This window comes from Stegostoma tigrinum, chromosome 2, assembly GCF_030684315.1.
Source record: "Stegostoma tigrinum isolate sSteTig4 chromosome 2, sSteTig4.hap1, whole genome shotgun sequence".
NCBI lineage: Eukaryota > Metazoa > Chordata > Chondrichthyes > Orectolobiformes > Stegostomatidae > Stegostoma > Stegostoma tigrinum.
In genome coordinates, this window is record NC_081355.1 from 150,824,300 (window position 1) to 150,841,116 (window position 16,817).

Consider the following 16,817-nt stretch of genomic DNA (forward strand, 5'->3'; position numbering starts at 1 on the left):
TTGCATTTTCTGTTTTCTATACTGGGATACAGACCAAGGCGTCAGTTTAATTTGGCATCATGTGCGGCACAACACTGTGGGCCAAAGGGCCCATTCCTGTGCTGTACTGTTCAGTGCTCTAAATTAATGGAACCATTTCAAATCATGAGCTTTAAGAAATAAGAATCAGGAGCAGCAGTAGGGAATTCAGCTCTTGGAGTCTGCTCTGCCATTTACTGCCATGATGACTGATCTCATCGGAGCCTCAACTTCACTTTCCTGTCTGCTACTAATAACCAGTTACTAACTTAAAATCTCTCTCTAAATGGGTTTAAACTAGATTGTCAGAGGGATGGGAACCTGAAGGTAACCCAAATTGAAAGGAAGCAAAAATTGGTAACAGGAAGGAAGTCAAAAAGATGCTAGGGAGACTAGATGACAGGAGAAACCTGAAACAGGTTGTACAAGCACAGGCATCCTGTCCATGTAGCTGTGTCTTGCAAAATCTTGACACTGAGCTGTTTGAATGTTGACAATCAACTTGAAGACGAATAGTTACTCCTTTATCAAGAACCTATCTTGTTGAATATTATATGCGCTTCATTGAGGATTTCTGTAATCCATGACAGGATCAATTCTGGAGCGCAACCCATTTGGCTATATCAGTCATTGAGGCTCTCAGAAGACTTCCGGTTACAAAAGCTTATCAATGTGTGACCAGGTTATGAAGTGAGACAAAATCAGATCTCAACACTGCGGTCCACTTAATTCAATTTTGTGCAGAATTTCTACACAACACTTGAAATCTCAAGTGTATAAACTGGATTTGACATAAATATTCTCACACAAACGTCAAATCAAAACTTCAGCATGAAAAGATGCAAAGGGAAGGGGAAGGATCAAAAAGAATACAACCATTTTACAGTTCACTGTGTGGGATGTTTTGCAACTACCAGCTGAAACCTCAGTGGAAAACTACTCATACTTACTTTACAAACCACAAACTACTACTGTCTCAACCACAGTATGCAAATATATTTCTCAAATCGCCTACTTCTTTTACCTCAGCCTCCTACTATTTAAGAAAGTAACAAGTTAAAGATTTGTTTTCTGTGCAACGCACTTATTATCTCACCTACATAACTTAGAAAAGATGATCCACTCGGTTAGGTTTAAGATAAGCTGCTGGTGCTGTTCAAGCCTCCGTGTCGTTGCCTTTTTGAAGTTATGTTTTGATTAATGTTCAAAACTATTTTTTCTCATTCGCACTTCACAATTCTATCCATAGCCTCCTTCCTAACTCTGAAGTCTCTTCCAGTTGACAATCTTCCAAATTATTGGCATTGCTCCAATTCTGGTGGCCATGCCCTAATTTACCAAGGCACTGAATTCTGGAATTCCTTCCCCAAACTGCTCTTCCCTCCTTTAAGATGCCTCTTAAACCCATCATTAAAGACCAAGCATTTGATCAGTTGCCCTTCTGTAGCTTATTGTCAAATTGCTCTCAACAATGGTCCTGAGAAGCACTTTGGGAGGTTTCATTAGAGGCACTATATAAATGTGTGGCTGCTAATTGAGTATGTCCACAGAATTGAAATTAATACTTTCATTTCAATGAACTGAAGTAACCTCATCAATGTCAGACAACTGTCAGCTTTCAGTCTGATTCCAACAGAGCTCAGAAAAGTCACTATAAGATTGCAAGAAATCGCTGTGCCCCTTTTCAAGTTTACACAATAGGTTAGACCAGAATTTGAATCAATGACATACAGCAGCCCCAGACTGTTCAGAGGCTTTTGAGTGGTAAGTTATATGTATCAGAAGTCTGGTACAGCCAGTTGCCCTCTACAGATATACTTGATGAGTTCCCTCAACTAGCTTGAAGAAACCTCACTGCGACATGGAGATTTTAAAATCAGGAAATGCAAGTTTAATATTTAATTCAATGTAAAATTATGCACAGCAAGCAACCTACAAGGCAAAGAAAGATTAAATGATAAAAGGAAAAATAGTTATTGACTTTTTTAAAAGCTCTAACATATTCAAAATATGAAGCAATAAGATATAACTTGTTGTAGAGACAAAGGAATAGTGTGGTAGCTAATAAGACTCAACAAACTTAAAAATTAATACACTTGACTAGACAAGCTAACTAATCTGATGCAATGCATTTAGTGGGTTTCTGGAGTCCACTTGCTCGTCAATTTGTACCATCAAGAATGTGAGCCAGAATAGACTCAATATGAAGTAGAATACAATATGAAGGAACATACCTAAGGACAGGAAATATTCATACGGCAGGTCTTTAAAATTGAACCCCTATAAGCGCTCGCTTTGGTAACTCAGTGTTCGTAAGTTGGCTACTTGCAAATTAGGGACCCCCCTGTAATATAACAGTAACAAATTCATAGAAAAAGCATTTGATAACTTGCCTGACATTCTCGTTAGGGCAGGGTTAGGGAGAACAAGTGACAATTTATATACCTCCTTCAACATAATAAATATTGTTCGCTAGTACACAGTAATGTTGAGAAAAGACCTTCTGACAAAGCACTCAGACAAAGCACTTCCGCCTCCCCCTCTCTCCCTATTTGTTCCAGTTCCCTCCCCCCATCCCCCTCTCTGATGAAGGGTCTAGGCCCGAAACGTCAGCTTTTGTGCTCCTGAGATGCTGCTTGGCCTGCTGTGTTCATCCAGCCTCACATTTTATTATTCTGACAAAGCTTCCTGTTTTGCACTCATCAGGAAAATACTCAAAAGAAGAAAACATTTATACTACAAGAGAAAAACCTATGATTGGGTGGCAAATGGACTGACAGAGGCATTGCTATGGTGAATTAAACAAATAACACAAGTTAACAATTAACTGAGAGGTTTTGTTTAAATTTCAACCCAAGTGTCTGATTTGCCCCACTCTTCCAATGGTGAATTTTGCAAGATTACTCTGAGTGCTTTACCTTATTTATTGTTTATCATATTTTTGAACATGCAATTAATATTAACTTGAGTAAATTAATCCCTTGTTAACTGAATAAAAGTGCTCAACCATCAAATGATGCACTGAGGGTGCTCTTTAGACCATGACTAGAGAGTCTATTCTGGCTCACATTCTTGATGGTACAGTGTTCCATGCTTTGTCAATATCAAGGGTTGCTGCCTGTTGCATCTGTTCCCCCCACTCCTCCTAACATCAAGGACTGAGAGTCAATGGTGTAGTCTGCTACGCATTGACTTCATCGAGTGATCTTTCATGGATATACACCTGAGGAACTAGAAGCTACAAGCGTGCAGATCAAAAGCAGAGATTACAAAGGACAGTACGGTGGGGCACCGTGGTGGCTGTTGTTAGCACTATTGCCTCAGGGCATGAGGAACCTGGGTTTGATTCCACCCTTGGGCAACTGCGTGGAGTCTGCAAATTCTCCCCATGTCCGCATGCGTTTCCTCCCACAGTCCAAAGTTAGGTGGACTGGCCAAGCTAAATTTCCCATAGTGTCTAGGGTTGTACAGGGTAGATGGATTAGCCATAGGAAATTCACGGATACTGGAATAGGTTCAGGGTGAATCTGGGTGGGATGCTTTTCAGAGGGTTGGTGTGGATTCGACGCGCTGACTGGCCTGCTCCCACACATTAGGGATTCTCTACAAGTACTTTCTTGGTCAGTACAGATACGATGGCCAAAAGGCCTCCCTTGATTTCATAAGGTATGATTCTATAAAACATTTGGACACAGGCTAACATATGTAAAAAAAGTACTAGAGAGCTGATGCAAAATAAGTTAACAGACATGGCAACTTGCCAATAACTCCACTTTATGTTGTTACTATAAAAGATACAACTGATGTACTTCAGAAGGGCAAGTAAAACCTTTTAGAGTACGAGATGCTCCTATACATGGATAGTTGGAGAATAATATTAGACATTTAAAACATTTAAATTCATCAAGCACTAACTGCAGATGTTTGCGCTTCAATTAGCATATTAGTCATGTATTTACAACCATATTGCTTAAAGCACCTAGGAAAGAGCATTGACCTGAAATATTAACTGTTTCTCACCCATCTACGTTGCCTGATCTGCTGGGCTTTTCTAACATTTTCTGTTCTCATATTGATTTAAACTTCAGTCTGGTTTAAAGCCACAAGACTAAATATCAAACTTCGGCTCACCCCTATTCTGCCAATATTGTCCATGCACCTATTCAAAAAACTCAAAAGCAAGCTCGCAGCCATTTATTTGGACAACTTTTTAACTTGTGCCAATATTTTTGTTGAGAAATTCCCAAATCTATATACACGGGGATTTATTCCTCACAAAGAGAGATCCTGATCCCATCAATGTGGGCAAAATCCATAGTAAATGTTGTTCTCTTTGACAGGGACCAGATGTGAATATAGTGCCCTTAAGTATGTAATGCTGAGTTGACACCACATAAGGTGGTGAACATTAATTCATAGGGCAAGGAAATCCCATAGGTACCCATAAAGGTACCTGAAACAGGTACTGAGCTAAAAACAAAAGCAGTGACATAGTTGATATTGCTCATGAAGCAGAAGCTAAACAACCAGTAAAGAGAAAGGAATTGAAGAACATACTGAGACACCAAGATGGAATAAATAAGATCACAGCGAGTTGGATGAGTGGCCTGTACCTGTACCACAAACTGAGTTTTTTCAAGACTCCATTTTCAATGCAGGATGCATATTCAAGTGCTTTCTCAGAGCAAAATGGATTTGACACAAGTAGACGGATCACAGCAAAGTATTTTATTTCCCAGAATGATCACAATATTCAGGAAAATACTGATTAAAAGAAACACAAAGTATGGAAAACATACTAAAATTCATCACCTTTACTTCAGATCTTTAGCATCTGCAACAGTGCACTAATGCTAAAATTCTCTTCTATTTGGTCACTGAAGATTGCTGGGCATGGTTAAATGAAATGCCCTTGACTATTATTGAACTTGTAGCTCTGCGAGCTTTAGTCAGGACACTCAAGAATATCAAGCTTGCACCCTGCTACTCAAGTTTCTGCCAAAAACAGCCTCCTTGCAACAGACAGAATTTTGGAAAGCTTTGGATATGTGGTGTTGTCAAATAACATTTAAAGAAATTGGATTTTCAAAATATCAAATAGCACATTTGCAAAAATGGCCTCCCAGTGCTAAAATAAATTTAAAGAATAAGTAAGCCAACTGAAGTAATTTGCATTTTTAAACACAGGTGGTTGCTTCTCCACCACCCACCAGATGGAAAGAAACATTAAAAAGGTGGAGCTTTTCGCAATTGTTCGAAAAAAAGTAATCATCTCAGGGCTGTATAGAATAGAATGGCTCCACAAACAGCATGGCTTGATCACTGCAGAAAAGGAAGGGGTTTATTCCTATTTCCATGCTGAGTTAACTAACATCCTCCAAGCAGTTGAGGGAAATTTATTTGAAAAGGCAAAGATTTCTGCATCATATCAGCTGTGGCTCAATCAGTGCCACACTCACCTAAGACAGGGTGAATGAAGGAAACTTATTTCCACTGGTTGGAGATTCTAGAACTCCTGGCATAGTCTGGGAATTAGGGGGCAGACCAAATCAGAAGTCACAGAGTAGGAGAGCCATACAGCACAGAAAGAGACCCTTCGATCCAATTCACCCATGCTGACCAGGTTTCCCAAAGCAAATTAGTCCCAGTTCGTCCCCTCCCCCCACTGCACCACACAACCAGCCCAGCTCTTCCCCTCCACCCACTGCATCCCAAAACCAGTCCAACCTGTCTCCGCCTCCCTAACCTGTTCTTCCTCTCACCCATCCCTTCCTCCCACCCCAAGCCACACCCCCATCTACCTACTAACCTCATCCCACCTCCCTGACCTGTCCATCTTCCCTGGACTGACCTATCCCCTCCCTACCTCCCCACCTATACTCTCTCCACCTATCTTCTTTTCTCTCCATCTTCGGTCCACCTCCCCCTCTCTCCCTATTTATTCCAGAACCCTCACCCCATCCCCCTCTCTGATGAAGGGTCTAGGCCCGAAACGTCAGCTTTTGTGCTCCTGAGATGCTGCTTGGCCTGCTGTGTTCATCCAGCCTCACATTTTGTTGTCTTGGATTCTCCAGCATCTGCAGTTCCCATTATCTCTAGTCCCATTTATTTCTCAGTTCCAACCGTATAGTTTGACTAGGCAATCCCCCAAGAATATCCTAAGTACAGCAGTAATGCTTTGCCTAATCAAAAACACCATTCTCCCTTGCCTTCCTTCTTAGAGGAACTGTAACCCGGAGCATTAAGCTACTAGTCCTGTCCTTCCCTCAGCCACGTTTCTGTAATAGCTATGATATCGCAGTCTCATGTTCCCATCCATGCCCTTAATTCACCTGCCTTACCTGGCAGGCCTTTTTGCATTGAAATAAATGCACTTTAATGCTTCAGTTTTACCCCTTTCTCTTCTGTACTTTTAACTTGCTCCCTTTAACTTCCAAACCATCTATTGACTGCATCCATCCTTCCATGCCTTGGGGAAACAACCAATATATTCAAAGATCCTCCCACTCCGGTTATATTCTCTGCCACCCTCTTCGATGGGCAGAAGACATAAAAGTTCGAACACTTTTACGAATAGATTCAAGAACAGCTTCTTCCCCACTACTGTCAGACATTTGAATGGACCTCTCAAATGTTAATTCTGATCTGTCTGCACGTTCTCTGCAGCTATAACATTGTATTCTGCACCCTATTCTGCTACCCTGATGCACTATGGTACAATCTCCTTGTATAAACATGCAAAACAACACTTTTCACTGTGTCTCGGTGCATGTGACAATAATAAATCAAGAAACAAATCCTTAACCCTCTCTCATTTTTCACGACTGTTTAGAATTACACACCCCCCCAACACAACCCCTAACCCAAACTAGCTTAAAGCCTCCTGAGTAGTCCAACAGATCTCCCTGCCAGGATATTGGTTCACCTCTAGTTCAGGCGCAACGCATTCCTCTTGTACAAGTCACTTCTGCCCCAGAAGAGATCCCAATGATACAAAATCTGAATTCCTACACCTGCCCCGCACCATTTTCTCAGCCACTCGTTAATCTGCCATATCCTCCTATACCTTCTTTTGCTAGCATGAGACACCAGTAGTAATCTAGAGGTAACGATCCCTGTACTACTTTTTAATCTTCTGCCAAACTTCCTATATTCACTGTGCAGAACCACATCCCTTTCTCTACCCATGTCGTTGGTACCAATATGTACAACCACCTGACAGTGTTCATTCTCTCTTTTGATAACTTGCTGCAAACAGTCCAAGACATCCTTGACCCTGGCACCAGGGAGTCAAGACATCATCCCAAAGTCTTGCTCAGGGCTGCAGAATCACCTGTGTGTGTTTTGAACTGGAATGTCCCTTAACCCAGTTGCTCATTTACGTTGACAAACCCCACTTAACAGAAGATCCAGCCATGATGCCCAAGATCTGGCTGTCACAGCTATTTTCTTCTGAGAAGCTATCCTCCCCAGCTATACCCAAGGTGTTATACTTGTTTGAGACAGGGTTAACTACAGGAGACTCTTGCACTATCTTCCTCCCTCTCCCAGCAGTCACCCATCTATCTGAATGTACCTGCAGTGTGACCACCTCTCTGAAGCTATTATATATCACACTCTGTGCCTCCTGCATATTCCTCAACTATTTTAACTGCCTCTCCAGTAATACACTTTAGAGAATTTGTACATGGAAGGCAGAGGATTTGGCTGAGTCCTTAATGAATACTTTGCATGACCATTCACAAAGGAGAAGGACATGGTGAGTCTCAAGAGGGATATGTTGATACTGTGGGGAATATTTTAAAAATGGTGGTCTTGGATGTTTTGAAAAGTATTAAGGTAGGCCAAGTTCCAAGGCCTGATGGAATCTATCAAATGCTGAGAGTGAGAGGTGAGGAAACTGTCAGGGTCTTTTACAAAATCTTTGTATCCTCTTCAAGCACAGGAGAGGTCCCAGAGAGCTGAAGAATGCCCAATATCGTTCGTTTAAGAGGGCAGCAGGAATAATCCAGGAAATTACAGGCCAGTGAACTTTATGTCAATGGTAGGGAAATTATTGGAGAAGATTCTTAAGAACTGGATTTACTCACACTTGGAAAAACAGATTGTTAGCAAAGGACAACATGGCTTTGTGCATGAAGATCGTGACTCACAAACATGACTGTGTTTTTTTTGAGCAAGTGATGGTGATTGGCAAGAGTAGGGTAGTAGATATTGTCTACATGGACTTAAATAAAGCCTTTGACAAAGTCTCTAGTGGCAAGCTGAGACAGAAGGTGAAGTCACATGGGATCCACAATAGCTGGCAAGATGAATACAGAATGGGCTTAGTCATTGTTCCACAGCTACTCTGTCTTGTGTTTTTCCAGAGTGGGCATCCGTGACCGGTGGTGTTCTACAGAAATCAGTGCTGTTTGTAATATATACAACGACTTGGAGGAGAATGTAAATGGGCCAATTAGTGAGTTTGCGGACGTCCCACCAAGATTTGAGCAGCTACAGATAATAAGGAGGATTGTCAGGGAATACAGCAGGATAGGGAAAGGCTAGAAAAATTCCAGGTTGTTTTCTCTGGAGCAATGGAGGCTGAGGGGAGGCTTGATAGAAGTCAATAAAAACATGAGATGTATAAATAGGGTTGACTGTCAGAATTGTTTTCCGAACATTGAACTGTCTAAACATTTAAGGTGAGATGGAAACAGTTCAGAGCAGATGAGAGACAACTTTTTTTTTTAAAAAAAACTCAGAATGGCAGGAGTCTGGAACACGCTGCCATGGTGGTTCAGGCAGATACGATAGGGGCACGAGACTTTTAGATGAGCACACGAATACTCAAGGAATGGAGGAGTATGGTCCAAGGGCAGGCAGAAGGGATTGGTTTAATTTGGCATCATGTTTGACACAACAACATGGGCCGAAGTAACCGTTCCTGTGCTGTACTGTTCTACGTTGTATGATTAGGCTAGAGACTTGGGGAGAAAGATGGCAGATAGAGTTTAATCTAGATAAATGTAAGGTTATGCATTTTGGGGGACCTAATGAAAGATGGAAGCGTGGAGGAAATGGCAGAACTCTTAGCAGCATTAAGATACAGAGGGATCTAGGCGTGCAGGTCCGCAGTTCCCTGAAAGCAGCAACACAAGTGGATAAGGTGATCAAGGAGGTGTACAGCGTGCTTACCTTAATTGGTTGGGGCACAGAAAATGAATCTTAGCAAGTCATGTTGCAGCTGTATAGAACTTTAGTTAGGCTACATTTGGAAGAGAAAGGAATTCTGGTCTCCACACTAGCAGAAGGATGTGGAAGCTTTGGAGAGGATATAGAAACAGTTTACCAGGATATTGCCTGGTTTGGAGAGTATCAGCTATGTGGAGGGATTGGACAAACATAGTTTGATCGCACTTGAACAAAGGATGAGTGGCAACCTGATAGAAGTTTACAGAACTATGAAAGGCATGAATAAAAATAGGCAATCTTTTTCCAAGGGTAGAAATGTCAATTACATGGAAGTAGAGGTTTCAGGTAAAAGGGGATAAAGTTTAAAAGGAGCTATGAGAGGCAGGTGTATTTTCTTAAAGGGCAAAAAGTGTCTGAAATCTGCTGCCAAAGGAGCTGGTGGAGGCAATTACAATAGCAACATTTAAGAGGCATTAAGGGAGATATATGAAGAGGCAGGATAGAGGGATATAGACCATATAGTGGCAAAAGGTGTTTAGCTTAGAAAGGCATTATGGGTCAGCATAGTCTCAGTGGGCTGAACAGCCTCTTCTGGTAGATCCCCAGGACACTCAGCTAACAGCAAAGGAGTGCCAGGAGGTAGCTCACTTATAGATGAGCCACAGAAGATCTGCAATAGAGGTTCACCAGATTAATCCCTGATCTTGTGGGATTGTCTTACAAGGAGACACTAAAGCAACTGGGTCTGCACTTCTTAAAGTTTTGAAGAAAGGGGGTGTGTCATTGAAACTAACAAAATTCTAACAGGATGTGTCAGGGTGGATGGCAATAGAGCATTTCCCCTGGCTGGTGAACCTAGAACCAGAATAACACAGTCTCAGAATAAAGGGCATGGCAAATTTTCTTATTCTTTCACAGGATAAGAACATTGCTGACTAGACCATCATTTACTGTAGTATCAGAGATAATGGGAACTGCAGATGCTGGAGATTCCAAGATAATAAAATGTGAGGCTGGATGAACACAGCAGCATCTCAGGAGCACAAAAGCTGACGTTTCGGGCCTAGACCCTTCATCAGAGAGGGGGATGGGGAGAGGGAACTGGAATAAATAGGGAGAGAGGGGGAGGCGGACCGAAGATGGAGACTAAAGAAGATAGGTGGAGAGAGTATAGGTGGGGAGGTAGGGAGGGGATAGGTCAGTCCAGGGAAGACGGACAGGTCAAGGAGGTGGGATGAGGTTAGTAGGTAGATGGGGGTGCGGCTCGGGGTGGGAGGAAGGGATGGGTGAGAGGAAGAACCGGTTAGGGAGGCAGAGACAGGTTGGACTGGTTTTGGGATGCAGTGGGTGGGGTGGGGGGGGGGGGGGGGGAAGAGCTGGGCTGGTTGTGTGGTGCAGTGTGGAGAGGGGACGAACTGGGCTGGTTTAGGGATGCAGTAGGAGAAGGGGAGATTTTGAAACTGGTGAAGTCCACATTGATACCATTAGGCTGCAGGGTTCCCAGGCGGAATATGAGTTATTGGTCCCCTATCCCAGGCCCCAAGATGACATTCCACATTAAGCAGAGGTTCACCTGCACATCTGCCAATGTGGTATACGGCATCCATTGTACCCGGTGCGGCTACCTCTACATTGGGGAAACCAAGCGGAGGCTTGGAGACCGCTTTGCAGAACACCTCCGCTCAGCTCGCAACAAACAACTGCACCTCCCAGTCACACACCATTTCCACTCCCCCTCCCATTCTCTAGATGACATGTCCATCATGGGCCTCCTGCACTGCCACAATGATGCCACCCGAAGGTTGCAGGAACAGCAACTCATATTCCGCCTGGGAACCCAGCAGCCATATGGTATCAATGTGGACTTCACCAGTTTCAAAATCTCCCCTTCCCCTACTGCATCCCTAAACCAGCCCAGCTCTTCCCCCCCACCCACTGCATCCCAAAACCAGTCCAACCTGTCTCTGCCTCCCTAACCGGTTCTTCCTCTCACCCATCCCTTCCTCCCACCCCAAGCCGCACCCCCATCTACCTACTAACCTCATCCCACCTCCTTGACCTGTCCATCTTCCCTGGACTGACCTATCCCCTCCCTACCTATACTCTCTCCACCTATCTTCTTTACTCTCCATCTTCGGTCCGCCTCCCCCTCTCTCCCTATTTATTCCAGTTCCCTCTCCCCATCCCCCTCTCTGATGAAGGGTCTAGGCCCGAAACGTCAGCTTTTGTGCTCCTGAGATGCTGCTTGGCCTGCTGTGTTCATCCAGTCTCACATTTTATCATCATTTACTGTACATCTAATTCCCAGAGGACAATTAGGAGTCAACCACATTGTTATGGGTCTGGAGTCACATGTAGCCCAGATCAGGTATAGATACCAGTTTCCTTCCATAAAGAACATCAGTGAATCAGCTTGTTTTATTCCTGACAATTGACAATGGATTCATGGCCACCATCAAACACTTATTTCCAGATTTTTATTGATTTTATTGAATTCAAATTTCACCATCTGCCACGATGGGCTTTGAACCCACGCCCTAGGCATATTACCTGGGTCTCTGGGTTGACAGTCCAGCAATAATCACTTATTGAGACTGAGATGAGGAATTTCTTCACTGAAGCAGTGCTGAATCTTTAGAATGCTCTGCATCCAATGGCTGTGGAAGCTCAATCATTGTCCAAGACAGACATTCAGGAATATGGAGACATTGTGGGAAAGTGGAATTGACAGTGATAATCAGCTACGATTGTACAATTTCTTTGATTTTCAATTAAATCTGACATTGAGCTCTCTGAAACAAAAAGTCACATTACATTTTATGCTGTACAGCCAAGGTAGTCTGGCATCCTTTGATATTGCACTAGCAGCAATTTCACTAGTTAACCTTGACTGTTCCCAGAGATACTCATCGCTGCAGAGTCCTGAAGCAGCCTTTCTGCTATCTGTTAATAATTGGTGACAAGCTTACCTTTCCTCAGTACAAGCACTAGATTGCTCTGATTGCGACGTTTTGTTCTTTTTCAGTTCATTCACAGGATGTAGGCATCACTGGCTAGGACAGTATTTGTTGGCCACCCAAACTGCCCAGAGGTCAGTTAGGAGTCAACCACATTGCTGTAGGTCTAGAGTCACACGTATGCCAGACCAGGTAAGGACAGGTCTCCTTCCCTAAAGGACATCAGTGAACAGGTGGAGTTTTCCAACAATTGACAATGGTTTCATGTTCATTGTTAGACTCTTAATTCCAGCTTTTTTTTTTAAAAATCAAATTCAAACTTCATCTGCCATGGCGGGATTTGCACCCAGCTCACCAGAACATTGGATTATTAATTCAGAGACCTAGGCAATGATAATTGCCTCTCCAAGCCGTCAGGGAGTACTGAAAAGTTACAATATTCACAGTGGGAAAACCATCATTGAAGAGTTATTAAACAGCACAGAAGCCGGCTATTCAGCCCAGCTGCTCCTTGATAATGCTTATGTCCAAACAAACTTCTGCCCGCCTCTTCATGTTTATTCTTTCAGCAGATACTGCTATTCCTTTCTGTCTCATGTGCTCTTCTGGCTTCTCCTTAAATGCATCTAATGCTCTTCATCTCAACCACACCTTGTGGTAACGATTCCATTCTTACCACTCTTGCACAGGTTAAACTTACAAACTGAAAAATTGAGCAAGAGATAGCAAGAGTATTCCTATTTTCCCAAGACACTTTCTGGCTAGTAAACTTTGTGGAGGAAAATTTTCAGAAGCTTCAAACAGTTAACAAGCAACTAGGCAATTAAAAGGGAATTAGAGGAACATCAATTTTAAATAAAATTAAAGGGTAAAAGCAAAAGTCCAATAAAACAGAAATACACAAATGCAGCACGTATTTTTCTTATCATTTAACAACTGTACCGTTTTAATGGACAAAGATATTTAAGAGATAAGTCAAACGTTTTATATATAATTAACTATTTCAAACCGCACTGACTTACTTCTGCAAAATTCAATAACCGATTTGTGGAAACTAGGAGTTTCGGAGTCAGGTTTTATAACAAATCTAACATTTTATAAAAAAAGTTAACAACAGATGATTTCAACTTGTCATGACAATCCCCATCCCAGTTTTTCATTGACTCCAATTTTACTATGGTCCCTGGTGCCATGCACTCTTATACTGCCTTGATGTCAGGGACAGCCACTTTAACAGACAGATCCTTTGAAGCTGGTAGACTGGTGAGGGAGAGATCTAGTGAGCCTTGTCCTCTTGACACTTAGGAGTGGTTGAGAGAACTGTGTGGCTTGCTAGGCCATTTCTGAGTGCAGCCCTGTGTTTATGTGTTCATGTTTCATTGGACTTTTGCTACGGCTCTGGAGTCACATGTAGACCAGATCAGGTAAAGATGGCAGTGTTCCTTCCCTGAATAATATTAGTGAGCCAAAACAGGTTTTTATGACAATAGTTTCATGATCTTCAGTAGATTCTTAATTCCAGATTTCTTTAAAAAAATGATTCAAATTCTGCCTTGGCAGTATTGATGCTTTTCAGCTACTCTCGATAATGGGCATTGAAGTCACTCACGCAAAGTACAAACTGTGGCCTTGCTACCCTCAGTCCTTCCTCCAACTGATGTTCAACAGAAAGAGTACTGATTCATCAGTTGGCAGAGGGTAGGAAATAGGAGGGGTCCTTTCCAATAATTAAGCTGATGTCATGCGAATTGGGTCTGAAATCAATGAAGACAACAAATCAAGGCAAATGCTGCCCAACAATATACCAGAGTGCTGCAACTTGTGGTGGGTCTGCCTGCTGGTGGGATATTGGTATACCTACCATACAACAGTTCAATAAGCCAACTCATCACTACCTTCTCAAAGGCAATTAGGGGTAGGAAATAAAATGAAATAAACAAGAAGATAAAAATAATGATCAAAACGCCTGGATATTGGCTGCAAGGTATAATTTGGTGAATGTAATTATCGGGTCATGACTTGCAGAGTTCATGGCACAGTTCTCCCAATTTTGGCACAAGCCCCAGAGGCAAGGAGGTCTTTGCAGGATCAACCATGCAAGTTACACTGTTGCCATTTCTGGTGCTTGACAATATCAGGTAGTCTATGCGGCCCCATTCCTTTTTAGCTTTGATGTAGTGATTTTGTAACAACTAGCGGCCCACATGGAAAGTTGGACTGAAGGGTCTGTTTCCATGCTGTACAGTTCTTTGACTTTAATGCCAGTCTATTCCAAACTGTAGGGGATCCAAGCTACATGTAGGCCATACCAGCTAAGATGGCACATGTGCCCCAACAAAACAGATTTTTTTTTACAATAGTCCAATAGTTTCCTGGAAAACACTGCACAGACTTGCTTTTAATTCCAGTTATTTACTAACTGAATTTAAATTCCACCCAGGAAATTAATAATCCATGCCACATTCCTTCTACACTTACCAACAGCAAAACCAACCAAAGGCAAGAGCAAAGCGCCTGATCATGTTCATCAAAAAGTACTATTTTAAAGTCATGAACACAGGACAGCATGATATAGATTTTTTTTAAATCAACTTGTTCACAGATATTATTACATACTTCGTGAGCACGTGGGACTTAAACCCACACCTCCTGGTTCAGAGTAGGAGCACTACCGTTGTATCACAAGGGCCCACGACTGTGATATAAATCTTAATTATATATTTCATTAAAGAAATAGACCATACAGCCCAAAAAAACATTAAATGCTGGTGACACACATGTAACTATCAACACATTGTTTCAATGTCTGAGATGACCAGCTGTAAATTCAAACATTAAAAGTTCTTACTGGACACATTAAGTCTGATTTTTGGTGAATCTTTAAATCCATGAATAGCCATGTTTTCAGCTACAGTTGCTCCAAACTCACTTACCCACCTCCCTCTCCTTTTACAATTCTTCAATTGTCTAACACTTCCTTTTCTTCCCCTTATCTCCTTAAAGATATTCCTTAAAACCTACCTCTAATCAGGATATTCTGCACTTCTTCCAATATCTTCATTTTTGGTTTATTTGTATTTTTAATCAGATTATGCTTCTGTGAAGCATTCTGGGATGTTTATCTATGTTGAGAAATAAATGTAAGTTAAGGATGACATTGATATAAATGCACCAAAGCTTAAGATATTTGAAACATTCAACTAGAAACCAAAATATACTGTTTTCCGAATTGTTAGTGCACACATGAACTGAACCAATCTCTGAAGACTGAAAATTTTGGTGTACAAATTCAACTCAAATTAGAATCAGGTGCAGCAACTACTACTTTGCAGTAGGAGTCAAGTCCTACAAAACACTTGAGATGGAATAAACAGAAAATCAAGAATTTATCAGTCATGACCTGTAGAATTTCATGTGGCAATCTGAATTACTTAATCAGTTTTTCCTCCTTCCCATGTTATTGTAAAGAAGGTTAGGAAGGACAAAAGAAACATTAATTTGAGTTAGGACCAGTTGGGCTGAACAACAGGTGGTTTCTGTGCTGTAGGCTCATTATTTTTAAAGAAAGATTACTTTTTTCACAATGTTTCTTTCTCAACAATATGCCAATTAACTCTCCTTACTAGGATACAGCCGCACAGCCAGTCATTTGACTACAAGTACAATATTGGCATCTACAGATAATGTGGAAGATAGCCCAGTTATGTCCTATTCACAAAAGTGGGATAATTCCAACTGGGTCAATTAATGACTTGATTTGAGAGGAAACTATCAGCAAAATGTATCATCATTGCTATTATGCAGTACTTACCCAGCAACAACCTGTTTACTGGTGCCATGTCTCATTCCCACTAAGACTACTCAGTTCCTCCTGATCTCATTACAATCTTCATTTAAACATGGACAAAAGAAATCAAAAGGGAGGCAAGCATGATTGCCCTTGAGATCAAGGCAACATTTCAGTGTGTTGGGCATCAGGAGTCATAGCAAAATTGAAGTCAATGGGAACTGCAGAAGAGTTCTACAGCAGTTGGAACTGTACCTAATTTTTGGAGGTCAATGAATTTAGTCCCAGGACAAAAGGGCCTAGGACCACTACCCTAAGGGTCTCCCACAACAATCATCTTCAGCTGCTTCATCAATGGCCTTTCCTCTATCATACGGTCCAAGTTAGGGATGTTCACTGATGGCTGTAATGTTCAGTACCATTCATGACTCAACAAATACTGACGTAGTCAACGTCCACGTGCAAAACTTGACAGCATTCAGCCTTAGATTAAGAAGCAAATAGCATTCAATCACACATGTGCCAGGCAATAACCATTTCCAAGACACAATATGATTACCATCACTTAATTGACTAATGACCTCCAAATTTACAAAGCTTGTTCACTATCTGTAAGGCAAAAGTCAGGAGTATTACAGAATACTGTCCACTTGCCTGTATGAGTGCAGTTTCAACAACAGACAATAAGCTCAAGATCATCCAAGACAAGGCAGCCAGGTGAATCAGCTCCTCACCCATCATAACAAACAAACTCATTTCCTCGATCACTGCTGCTAAGTGACAATATTTTGACTATATAGAAAATGGACTTGCGCAACTTGCCTAGATTCTTTTAACAGCATCTTCCAAACCCATGAAGTATCCCACCTAGGTGGTCA

At 41.8% G+C, this 16,817-nt stretch overlaps 1 protein-coding gene across 11 annotated transcripts in view; it reads right to left on the minus strand.

Moving 5' to 3' along the window:
* zbtb47b (zinc finger and BTB domain containing 47b) overlaps nt 1-16,817 on the minus strand; it is a 228,481-nt gene that overhangs the window by 108,081 nt on the left and 103,583 nt on the right. For 6 of the 11 annotated variants that reach the window (XM_059640211.1, XM_048521254.2, XM_059640218.1 and 3 more), the window contains exon 2: nt 15,174-15,274. The exons of the other annotated variants lie outside the window; for them this stretch is intronic. The gene's annotated coding sequence lies outside the window, so the exon portion shown is untranslated. The remainder of the gene's footprint in view (nt 1-15,173; nt 15,275-16,817) is intronic. 11 annotated transcript variants of the gene reach the window in all.